The sequence below is a fragment of the Homarus americanus genome, unplaced genomic scaffold (genome assembly GCF_018991925.1).
Source record: "Homarus americanus isolate GMGI-L3 unplaced genomic scaffold, GMGI_Hamer_2.0 scaffold48406, whole genome shotgun sequence".
Taxonomy (NCBI): domain Eukaryota; kingdom Metazoa; phylum Arthropoda; class Malacostraca; order Decapoda; family Nephropidae; genus Homarus; species Homarus americanus.
In genome coordinates, this window is record NW_024753828.1 from 754,505 (window position 1) to 767,810 (window position 13,306).

At 42.7% G+C, this 13,306-nt stretch overlaps 1 protein-coding gene across 1 annotated transcript in view; it reads left to right on the forward strand.

Moving 5' to 3' along the window:
- Window positions 1-1,026: 1,026 nt before the first annotated feature.
- LOC121855543 (CLIP-associating protein 1-A-like) overlaps window positions 1,027-13,306 on the forward strand; it is a 56,977-nt gene continuing 44,697 nt past the window's right edge. Inside the window, exon 1 of the mRNA XM_042350533.1 lies at window positions 1,027-1,045. The gene's annotated coding sequence lies outside the window, so the exon portion shown is untranslated. The remainder of the gene's footprint in view (window positions 1,046-13,306) is intronic.

The following is a 13,306-nucleotide window of genomic DNA, read 5'->3' on the forward strand; positions in this document are numbered from 1 at the left end:
TCCCCACCACGTTCAAGTGCCCACCACGTTCAAGTCCCCACCACGTACACGTCCCCTCCACCTACATGTCTCCTCCACCTCACGTCCCCTCCACCTACACGTCCCCTCCACCTCACGTCCCCACCACGTCCCCTCCACCTACACTTCCCCTCCACGTCCTTCCACCTCCACGTCCCCTCCACCTACACGTCCCCTCCACTACGTCCTCCCTCCACGTCCTTCCAACGTCACCCCTCACGTCCTACCACGTCCTTCCACCTACACTTCCCCTCCACGTCCCTTCCACCTCCACCTACACGTCCCCTCCACTACTCCTGCTAATCACCCCTCCTTCATTTCCAGTTCACGTAGACGCTCTTTCATCTTACTGCCATTTACTTGTGTATCGCTGTTCCCTGTTTCCGGAACGGCATAAAACCTATTCACCGTTGGATGAAGTCTATTGATGTAATCGTGTTGCATCAGTTCTTCTATAGATTTAACCCACGTGGCGATTTCACTTCTTTAGGTGTCAAATTTATCAGGAACTATACCTCGTCCATGTTTTTCCTTCAAGGCTGTGAGAGCAATTTTATGCATTTTGTTTTTTATATACAGTTTACAGGAGTGCGCTAGTGAGACAGTGTTAGGGCTCACTGTTTATTGCCTGAGCCCTGAAGCCTGGTTGGGTAGTGGTTGTAGAGTTTTGTTAACTCCTCCGTAGTTGCTTACTTGTATTTTACTGCGTTTATAAAGTTCATATGTGTAAAAATGTGACTGAAGACACATTTTCTATCCATGTTTGACACTTAGCGGTTTACTCTTCTCGGGTTTGTTTTTTATATTATGAAATCACAACATTTCTTGAGGATGACTTGGTATATTTGGCTTCACGGTAACCTACTTATTTTGATGATGAGATTGGGAATGCGTATTTCATTTTTTTAGGGTATCTCTTTTGTCTCTTTAGTGTTACTGATGTTAGATAATTCATGGTGTTTTATTTACCAGTGGTTTTGTTCTTTACAGGTGCGCTTTGTGATGGACGGTGGTTGGTGTGGAGGTCGTGAGTAATTTACCTCAACAGCTAACATAAGTGGCACGTGGCTAAATGAGTGAAACTAGTGTACAAATGCTGTTAAAGGCTTCTGCTTATTTGTGTGTGTGTGTGTGTGTGTGTGTGTGTGTGTGTGTGTGTGTGTGTGTGTGTGTGTGTGTGTGTGTGTGTGTGTGTGTGTGTGTGTGTGTGTGTGTGTGTGTGTGTGTGTGTGTGTGTGTGTGTGTGTGTGTGTGTGTGTGTGTGTGTGTGTGTGTGTGTGTGTGTGTGTGTGTGTGTGTGTGTGTGTGTGTGTGTGTGTGTGTGTGTGTGTGTGTGTGTGTGTGTGTGTGTGTGTGTGTGTGTGTGTGTGTGTGTGTGTGTGTGTGTGTGTGTGTGTGTGTGTGTGTGTGTGTGTGTGTGTGTGTGTGTGTGTGTGTGTGTGTGTGTGTGTGTGTGTGTGTGTGTGTGTGTGTGTGTGTGTGTGTGTGTGTGTGTGTGTGTGTGTGTGTGTGTGTGTGTGTGTGTGTGTGTGTGTGTGTGTGTGTGTGTGTGTGTGTGTGTGTGTGTGTGTGTGTGTGTGTGTGTGTGTGTGTGTGTGTGTGTGTGTGTGTGTGTGTGTGTGTGTGTGTGTGTGTGTGTGTGTGTGTGTGTGTGTGTGTGTGTGTGTGTGTGTGTGTGTGTGTGTGTGTGTGTGTGTGTGTGTGTGTGTGTGTGTGTGTGTGTGTGTGTGATTATTTAAGCTTTACTTTATTGTTAGACTCTGCTGTGTTTGCATATCTTAGCACGATAAACGGGGAACAGCGAAAGGTCAGACTTACGGAAAATTAGGTGACAAAAAACTTACTCCTTTAATTTTACTGTTATGTTAAGACCTTTCTTATCTGCCACGTTAATTATTACAAACCTTATCTGACTAAATCTTATTGGACCATGAGAGGGGGGGGGTGTGTGGTATATTAAATCTATAGGCGTCTTGGCTTAGTGTGGATCAGTGCTGGTGTGTGTGTGTGTGTGTGTGTGTGTGTTGTGATTGGAGTAAATATCTGTGGATGTTTCAGATTGTTGCTTGAGTTCTCTTCTCTTACTCTGATTCACCGCACACACACACACACACACACACACACACACACACGTGCGCGAAAGTAGGAGAGTGGTGGTGCAGATGATAGATAACTCGCTAAACTACCTGTGGGAACAGTGGTATAGAGGAGTGAAGATAAGTGAGAGAGAAATAAAAATAAAAGAGGAAGAGGAGCAAAGATAAGTAGAAAAGTTGTGTAGATACAGAGGCAAATGTAAGTGGAAGAGAAGCCAAAAATAAATGGAAGAGAGGAGTGGAGATAGATTCAAGAGGTGTATAGATGGCTGCAGGTTATAAATCAGTGGAGGACGGGACCTGCTTGTTGCCAGCCGCTGGTGGTGTTGAGGGCTGCTGTGGCCGGGAGTTAGGCTCGTGGATGGGTTGGAAAAAATAATACGAAGGACGTGTATTTTAAATAACTATACCTTCCCTATAGTCTATTGTGTGAGAGTGATGAAGCGTGCGCGTGCTTAGGACATATTATTATTATTATTATTATTATTATTATTATTATTATTATTATTATTATTATTGCTGTTGTTGTTTTTATTAGTATTATTGTTGTTGTGGAGGAGTTACATGTGTTAGTTTCCACCCCTGACTTGAGCTTCCTCCGATAATGTCACGTTAATTTTTTTATAGTGCTGCTTAAGGTTAGGAATTACCTACTGTACACATGTTGTCTTCAGTTTACAAAAAAATTGGGTAGATATTTTGCTTTTTATTTTAGTCATGGGAAAAAAAATAGTTAGTTGATCTGGTTTTACGAAATATTTTTTACTAATGTTGTTACGGAAAAAAATAAAGTGGAGTAAATTGTAATCACTTGGTGGGTTCTGATACTTGAAATTAATCGATACGAAGTTAAGAAAGTTTTGGTTTGTTAATGGGATATACAGTAGATGGGAGGAGGATTTGATAAAAAAAAACTACAGTGGTTGTGTAAGGGCGTGTCTAGGCTATTTTTCTTCCTGTGTCAGAAAGGTGAGAGAAATATACCAGTTAGCTGTGTTTTGTGAAGAGGTTGGCAAGACATTTTAAGTTGCTTCAGGGTACAGTATGTTTGTTGTTGTTTATAAAATGTTGTTGCATCTTTTATTTAATGTCCATCATGGCTTAATGACTTTAATGTCTCCAGACTCGTTTTTGAAATATTTTGTTGATGTTAAATGTGGCTTAACCTCAGATCATCAGAAACTATACTGTGTTCATAGAATTGGGTTGCTTATGCTCTTATGCGAGAGAGCAGTTTGTATTGAGTTCATGCAAGTGTTTTTTTTTTGTTTTTTTTCCATTATATAATGAGGACGTTACACTACACACTAGTCTTCTATCACGAGGAAGTTCACGTCATTATTGATATTAGACGCTTTTGTTTAACTTTGTTTGTTTATGTCAAGTGACTCGAACTATTGGAAATTAAATGACGATTCAGACAAAATAATTCGTCCACTGTTGTCATTTTTCTGTACACTTTATATCCTAAACATCCCCAAGCTGGCTTTAACTGGTGATGTGCCACTTTGTCTACTACTACTACAAAAAAGTGGCCTCCATCCTCCCCCAATAGCCACACCTTCGCCGCCATTTTATTACCTTAAAAATAAATATCCTAATACATAAGTGGCGATCCTAGCTGTGTTAGTTAGTTGAGCTGCAGATCTATGCAGCATTCAGTGACTCTTGCCTCATAGTCAATATCTGCAACTTTTGTCGGCTTTGGAGCTGATGCTCTCGTTTCTCTCAGGCAGAGCAAAGCAGACCTAAGGAGAGAGAAGGACAGTTGACATCTCATTCAGGCTGCAACATAACTTCTGGGCTGCTGCTCCTGTTCGGATAGCACCTCCGCGAGTCTGGCGTAGAAGCATCTTGCACTTGGTCCCATCCCACCAGAAGTTGTGAACACCAGAGGAGTGAAGCTGCCTTGATCAACATTCTGAATTCTCTCCCTTATCTTGCTGTTCTCGTTCCTCCTGTGTGCCGCATTGAGAGCTAAGTTATGGTGACAAGCGGGCATGGGATAAAAAATCCTGATGTCAAAGAAGGCTCGCTGTCCCTGCGTCCAGAATCCTCGGGCACTGACGTCAACACTGGCTTCGTTGGATGTGTTTGAAGTCCTATGTTGGATATTCTCACCGTCCAATGGAAGGAGGGTCGGTTCTACCCTGACATCACGACAGATTTCCTTCAACATATTTGCTGTGAGATCCCTTGCTTTGTCATGCCTCATGCATATGAAGCCCCCTTTCTTGCACTCAATGGCGTGATCGATGTCATAGGAAGAGCCACACACGCATTGGGAGGGCAAACCTTCTACTGGCCTTCCGTACCTTAGAGCAAAGGCATCTGTAAATTATTGTTTATTGAGACTGAAACCATTTGCCCTTATCGGTAACATAGTTAACCAGTTCGAGGCGCCCACCTCCTGCGCTATAGCTACGTTTTTTTTTTCAAATTTTCTGGTACCTGCAGCAACAGTTGCTGCAACTTATCATTTTGGCAGTGCTGTTGATCTGTCGTAATGGACCTACGAATCTTATTTACTTCACTGGTAACCACTTCCCCTGTTGCATTCTGGGCTATTATGTGGTCCGTGAGGGCTGCCGTGAGCTTAAGTGAATTTTAATGTTCAGTGGCAGCAATCTCCTCTGGATTTGTTAGTCCCATCCCTCCCAGTCTTGATGGAAGTGCAAGAAGTGCTCTTTCTGCTGGGGTTAAGTCAGGGTGTTTCACTAATTTAGGAATGAAATTGACACTGATAACTTCTTCCAGAGGGTGGAGGAGGGGTCCGATATCAGGGATAGTACGCATCAGGTAGTTCCAAGATGCTTGACTCCATGGGTGAATGCAGCAAAGGCCGCATGTGGCTCTGTGTTAGCAATCTCAGACAGAGCTTGGATTTCACTAACCCACTCATTCACCTTTCCCGCTACGACTCGGTCTTGAAGTCCGCAGTGCCAATTACTGCGCCTAGATGTCTTTGGCCGTCCTTAGTTATTTTGACCTCACTTCCGCCAAAAACCCCCATTGCCCGTTCATAATGTTTTGGCTTCACGATGAGGAAGGATTTGCTGGCGTTTGGGTGGTACCCTACTGCTGCTGCTACTACTACTACTACAACAACTACTGTTATTCCAGTGAAGGGAAATTTTTTAACGCACATACGACCCAAGTGTTTAGTGCCACTTGCTGTGTGGAGACCCATGTGTTGCTGAGGTTCACTTTGTGGGTGTAGGTCCTTGTGTTTCTATGTTGAGGTCCTTGTGTTGCTGGGGGTCACTTCTTAGGAGGAGGTCCTTGCGTTGCTGGGGGTCACTTGTTGGGTGGAGGTCCTTGTGTTGCTGGGGGTCACTTGTTGGATGGAGGTCTTTGTGTTGCTGGGGGTCACTTGTTGGATGGAGGTCTTTGTGTTGCTGGGGGTCACTTTTTAGGAGGAAATCCTTGCGTTGCTGGGGGTCACTTGTTGGATGGAGGTCCTTGTGTTGCTGGTGGTTACTTGTTGGATGGAGGTCCTGGTGTTGCTGGTGGTTACTTGTTGGATGGAGGTCCTTGTTGCTGGGGGTCACTTGTTGGATGGAGGTCCTTGTGTTGCTGGTTGCTGTCACTTGTTGGATGGAGGTCCTTGCGTTGCTGGGGGTCACTTGTTGGGTGGAGGTCCTTGTGTTGCTGGGCTTCACTTGTTGGATGGAGGTCCTTGCGTTGCTGGTGGTCACTTGTTGGATGGAGGTCCTTGTGTTGCTGGGCTTCACTTGCTGGATGGAGGTCCTTGTGTTGCTGGGCTTCACTTGTTGGATGGAGGTCCTTGCGTTGCTGGTGGTCACTTGTTGGATGGAGGTCCTTGTGTTGCTGGGCTTCACTTGCTGGATGGAGGTCCTTGTGTTGCTGGGGGGTCACTTAAGGTCTTTGTGTTGTGGGGGTCACTTGTGATGTTTGCCCAGGGGTCCTTGTTGCTGGCTGGTGGGCCTTGTGTTGCCTTGTTGATGGAGGTCAGGGGGTCGGTTGACCCATGGAGGTCCTTGCACCAAGGTCCTTGCATTGCATGTTTTATGCACTTGCTTGTGGGCCTTCTCCAGTTCAAAAGTCGGGTGCAACAACTGCCTGACTAGAATAGTTGGTTGCTGACAGGTAAATTTGCTTTGAATTGTCGTTTTAGTGACGTGGTGAGTATATACTAGAGAGAACTGATGGTATGTGTTCGTTATTACGGCTGAAGTTTATTATTATAGGAAAGAGAGCAGAGATTTTTTGCTCATTAAAAACTAGATTTCTTTTAGCCAGATATTTTCAAACTAATATATATATATATATATATATATATATATATATATATATATATATATATATATATATATATATATATATATATATATATATATATATATATATATATACGTATATATATACGTATATATATATATACGTATATATATATATATACCTTGATAAAATCACACGGGAAAATGGAAACAACGGAGTACCTTAGCTTTCGTCTTTATTCAAGACATCTTCAGAGGCAACTGGATTACATGGACAGAGAGAGGCTTAAATATACAGGGTGACATAAAAACATGAGGTCAGGTCATAATGATGACATCCACTAATCCCCACACCAACACAACCGTAGAGGAGCTTAAGAGAAGGGTGGTGACGTGACTAGACAGGTCAGGTCAGAAAAAAGGGACCCACAAAATAACTGTCATACATCAAGATCAAAGGTTTTCAAAGCAGTTTTAACCTTGGGCCACTGACAAATAAATTTATGTAACATATTATCAGTTTTGAACTGACCATCACTAAGCGAAAGCTAAGGTGCTCCGTTGTTTCCATTTTCCCCGTGTGATTTTATCAAGATATATATATATATATATATATATATATATATATATATATATTTTTTTACGGGTAGTTTTTCACTGCCTTACTGTTTTCATGGGTTAAAAAAAAGGCATCCCATTGGATTGTAAAAACTGGTTAGAATCATTTGCCTGAATGTGTACCCTGATAGGCAGTGATTGGTTTTGAGTTATGTGAATTCATGTGATGGTATTGACTGTGTCTGACTTGACTCCAGCATCTGAGTGTACTGAAGAAGGTAGCCTTGAGGTCAGTTGATGTGCATGGCTGTGAAGGTGACTGAAATGTGCTGTTCTTGGTACAGGAGTGGAGCTGTGTGGAGGCGACCCGTGAAACTAGTCATAAGAAAACTATTTATCGGTCTCGAGTAAATTAGCGGCGCCTGCTTGATAAAATTGACTGACATATTTGCTTACTAATGAATGACTCTTATTTTGATTTACGAACATTATTTTGTTTGTAATTCTCAATCTTGAGATCACCTGAAGAATCTCCACCCCAGCGTATTTCACCTAAAGTTTAACCACCCTAATGCTAACCAATCCTAACCTCATCACATGTGATATAAACTGAGCAATACACGCCTAGCTTATGTGGAGCTCGACCTGTAATATTACCATGTGTTGCAGACACTGACGTGCGTGTTTACAACTTCTAGTGATAATGTGTGTGTGTGTGTGTGTGTGCGCGCGCGCATATGTTGTTCCCTGAACTATCTTATGGTTTTTAAAAATGGAATGGCATTTTCTTTTCCATTAATTGAGGTCTTTTATTTTTATTATTGTTTTTAATTATTATATATATAATTTTTTTTAGAGAAATAAAAGGCGAGACCAATGTGGTGTTAACCGAGAGGAGAGTTTAGCAAGACGTGTTTAGTGTTGGATAAGTGGTGTTAATGGAGGCGGGCGCCGTTTACGTCACATTTGTAGGAAGTAGTGGCGTGTGTTGACCTTTTATGGGTTCACAGTGTCGGGTCAGGCGGGATTACTGGGCCGCACCTCCATGGTTTACGGGCGCCAGGTAACAGCGTCTCTGTCTCTTCATTGTTGTGTGCTCCATCCACCTGGCTCACGTTATAATACCGCCACTCCCTTCAGCACCCCTTTAAACAACATTCTTTCCCCCCCATATACAGTATACTTCGTATTGGTGTGTTGTGACTTACTACACTTCGAACCTCACAACACGAGTCATTGCCGCTTGTGAAATGTGATTATGTCATCCTCACACTCTTTAAACACCACGTTTTAACAGCGCACTTTTTCCCCATTTAAAGTAAACTGTTATCATGGGTCATACTGTCTTATAATCTACACAACCGTAGGTGTTAATCTCTTCATGCTGGTAGTAGCGTCGTTTTTAGAAATGGTATGTTATAAGAAACATTTTCGCGTTTCATGATGAACATTGCTATTGTGACTTGCGACAGAGTGAAGGACAACAACACCTATACCATGAAAGGCTCACTTGTCAGTGCAGCAAAAGCAGGGGTCACTGAACTGTACAAAAACAGCACAAAGAATAATTACAACACTGCTGAACAATTTAAGTATAAGCAGTAAGCTCTCCCTTAACACCACCAAACCAGTTGCCTACAGCACTGCCTCCATAACCTCACTTCCCATATTTACTACATCATCGTAACTACCATAATAACCAAGTTAGGTGGTCTCTCTGCACTAACTACAACTACACACATGAACTGTGGCCCATCGTCAGCTCTGCCGGTACCAAGAGGAATTAGGCAACCGACTGTGTCCCGTACCCTGACCTGGTGGGGGTTACTGAAGGTCTGTGGAACAACCGGGATCATCACCTCACCTTCCCCCTCGCCCACCCCGTCTTCCGTCCCTCGTCTACCCCGGCGTTGAGGTTCATAGCGAGTGTGAGGAGGCGGGGAGGGAGAGAGATAATGAGAGTGGCAAAACTCCATTCAGCGATTTGACTTTTGTGAAGCGGATTTGAGATATTTCTCCCCATACACCTTCCATCCCCCTTCACACAAGTACGCTTACCCATCTTTGCCCCCCCCCACCCCCCCAGCCTGCCGTTGCCAACCCACACACGCTTATGCTTATCCCCCACACACACACACACACAAGCACGTACCCTCCTCTCACACACACACACACACACGACGCTGACCTTCCCACACACAAGCTCGATTACCTTCCCCTACTCACACAAGCATACATACCTTCCACACACACACACACACACACACACACACACACACACACTGACCTTCCTCGCACAAGTTTGTTAATCTCTCCTCACATATTAGAACTTTTACTCATCTCCTCCCAGTGCACAAGCATACTTACCTCCTCCCCTACATACATATGCATTCAACCCCCCTTCCACACAGGCGTGTATGTGTGTAATAACCGTCCCCCCTCCTATACATCCATGCCCACAACCATGTCGTGGAGAGCGGACGAAGGAGGACATAGGAAGTCAATACAGATTGGTTTTATAAGATAATGCTGATTTATCTCCCCTTTGGTTTTCACTCAATGTTTATAGTATTCTGCTTTCAGGAAGAAACTGCCGCACATTGATGTTTGACTCCAATTATACTTCAAAAGTCGAGCCTGGTCGTGGAAATGAGAGCACTGATGCTTTAGTTGTCGGTCTTTAGGCAATGTAGCTTACAGGCTACAGCCTCCACTCCTTTCTCTTGCTTGTGTGTTGGAGGTGAGGGAAAGGGTGGGTAGTGAGGTAACACTGCCCCCACGTTACTGCAGCAGCGTCATGTATACGTTGACGACCACACCACGCACGTCTTCCCTCTCTTATATGTTGTTGTTGTAACTTGGGGCCGAGCCTGACGTACGTTCACAATCCAATGTTCTTAAAAATTTGTCAGTCTTGGAATTAGCAAAGTAAGATTATTGTTAGTGAACGGAAATTTAGTAGAAAATTATGGTTATTCGATTTTAATTTGGGTGTAATTTGCTGGCTTTCCTGATACACGTTTTCTCGTCTTTTGTACTGTATTTGATGGTGACGCGGGAATAGCAGTTGACACCATTTACTGTCTCATGTCAGAAGAAATCCAGGTGTTTGATGAATACCTGAACCCTCCGTCTTGTTAGGGAATAAACTGGTTTTTTTTATTTCTGAATAAATTTAACCTGGGAGCATTATAATTATTGCACACAGTGGAGGTGAAAATAATAGTGTTGCAAGAAAGTATAGCCAGCGACACACCAACACCAGTCTGCTGTATTTGGCCAGCAATTAATAAGGTGATCGAACAGTATATATATGTGGAGGGTGTTGGACGAAAGGTTGTCTTCAACGAGCTAGAGCTGGTCACTACAGGTATAGTGATGCTGGTACAACTGTAAAAAGAAAGTTCATACGGATGCTTGTCCTTATTTAGGAACGATTGACAGAGAAAGCATTAGAAAGTTGGGTATTGTTGGGTATTAAGAGTAGGCAACTCGGATAAGTTGTGCTGGAGAGGCGTAGGTGTTGAAGCGAGTTTATGAGGGTGGAGGCCAGTGAGTGGTGAGTGTGTCGGGGACGGGGAGGGTGACGGAGGTTTTGATATTGAACAAGGAGAATGTTGTTTTAAATGTAGGCAACACACCTACCCAGGGTCTAGGTTTGTTCCTGAAAAATCTTCCATCTAGTTAAGTTAGTCTGCAGTGCAGTGTCGATGCCGTTTTAGTATCCAACGTTATATTATGCCGTAGGTTAAGTGGAACCCGCCGGAGTTAGGGGAAGAATTAACAAACGAAAGTGAAAATTTAACCATGGCAGGCTAGTAGTGACGAGGTGAACATATGACGCGTCGCTGAGGTGTGGACACCCTGTCACACCCACGACCTCTCACTGACACACACACACACACACACACACACACACACACCCTACCTGGGACACGCCTCGCCAGCATGTTGACTTGGTGAATGAATGCGTACTTCGTGATGGGAAAGGAATATATAGAGGATTATTTATGCATGAGCACGTATAATGTCCTGTGTATGATTAAAAGGTTGATGGTAGAACCCAGACATGGGTCTATTACTTGGTTTCTATTACCCTTAATGTTGCTTTTTTATGTTACTATTATTATTACTTTAGTTGTCATCTATTACAATTATTTACTTGATCATCTATTTCTATTAATTTTGGTCACGAATTTGTCCACTATCAACACAGCCAGTCACCACACTTTTGGAGCCTGGAGTTGCAGGAGCTATTGTTGCCAGATAGTATTTTTCTTGCATAATAATCAGCGTGTTCCTATTTTATCTACATTTTGCAGTAATATATTCTTGTGAATGTGTGTTACAAACAAGCATGTTATGGTTGGTTGTTGTTATTCCCTTGTCAAAGCAAACTGTTGAATGACCGCAAAAATTCAGCAATTATGAGAAAAGTTTCGACAACCTAAGAGTTAAAGAACTGCCCCAAAATTGGTATATTAGTATTAATATTAGCTACTTTAAAAACTCTGTAATAGTCTATTATTTTTTGCTATTACCCCATGTCTAGTAGAACCAGGTAACGGTAAATAAATAAATATACGAAAAATGATACAATATTTTGGCAACATTTAGTCAGCTTAGTGCCCATCTTTCCTAACCTGCCTTATTGTGTCTTGTACCGTCACCCAAAAAAGTCCTGTCGCGAACCACAAACTCCAAGATTCAGACTGAGATTCAGACTCGTGAACCCTAAGCAGTAGACACTGATACATTATTCTGTCCATAAATGCTTCGGATTCAAGAGTCTGAATCTCGGGGTTCATGGCTCGCCACAGGACTTTTTTGGGTGACTGTACATTATAATTTTTATTTTTCAATGATAAATTCTTAGCCCACTCTTGTTTGTTCCATATAATTAAAGGGAGGGGAGGAGCATCTCAGACATAGGTACAATATAATGAATTATCTAGGAATGTTAAGAAAAAAGTAAGGAAGGCAAAGAGGGACTACGAAATCAGGATAGCAAGTGAATCCAAGGCAAATCCCAAGGCATTTTTCCAGGTATATAGGACAAAGGTCAAGGACAAAGTGGGGCCTTTAAAGTCAGAGAGAGGGGAAGTGATCGATGATAGTGAGAAAATAAGCAAAGCATTAAACAGCTATTTCTTATCAGATTTCACAGAAGAAATTCACGAGGAAACGCCAGAGGTGGAGCTGATATTTAAGGGAAATGAAGAAGAGAAACTAAAGGATATCCCTATCAGAGAAGAAGATGTTCTTAAGAAGATAAATAAATTAAAGAAGACAAAATCCCCAGGGCCGGATGAAATTTTCCCTCGAATTTTGAAAGAGTGTTAGGAACAGATTAGCAGACCCCTCGTAAATTTATTTACAAAATCATTAAACAAGGAGTTGTGCCAGACTTGTGGAAACAGGCAAATGTAGTACCCATATTCAAAAAGGGAAACAGCATCAGCGTCAAATTACCGGCCGATTAGTTTGACGTCAGTAGTGGGGAAATTTCTTGAATCAATTATAGCAAATAGCATCCTATCGCATTTAAAGAAAAACAAATTAATCTACAACTCTCAACGTGGATATACAAAGGGTAAATCTTGTCTAACAAATCTGCTGACGTTTTTTAGGAAAGTCTTCGAGGTAGTAGATAATGACGAAAATTAAGATGTTATTTACAGACTTTAGCAAAGCATTTGACAAAGTACTGCATTAGAAGCTTCTGAGAAAAGTTAAGGCTCATTGTATCGAGGGGAAAGTTTTAAATTGGATAAAATCATGGCTCACCGATAGAACACAGAGTGTCAGCGTAGATGGTTTTAAATCTGAGTGGGGCTGTGTAATTAGTGGGGTTCCCCAGGGGTCAGTACTGGGCCCACTCTTGTTCATAATCTACATAAACGATCTAGACACAGGGATCAGCAGTGACATAGCAAGTTTGCGGCAGATTAATTCAGGGCAGGATGCAAATGCACTACTGGAGGATTTAAATAAACTGCAGGGGTGGTCAGAAAAATGGCAAATGAAATTCAACACCAGCAAGTGCAGCGTACTTAATATTGGAAGAACAAATACTGTCAATGTATACAGCCTTAAAACATCAACCTAGAGAAGTCGACTCGTGAAAGAGACTTAGGGATACTTGTAAGCCCGGACCTACGGCCTAGAAAACAGTGTATTAATGTTCGAACTAAGGCAAACAGAATATTAGGTTTTATATCTAGAATTGTAAGTAATAAGAGTGCGGAGGTCATATTGCAACCATATCTTGGGCTAGTCAGGCCGCAGGGCGCCGGTTGGTAGAACGGTACCGCTCTTGCCTCGCAAGCAAGATGTCACGGGTTCGATTCCCGGGCCGGTGGAAAGTTGTTCGGAAACACTTCCCAGCCTCCC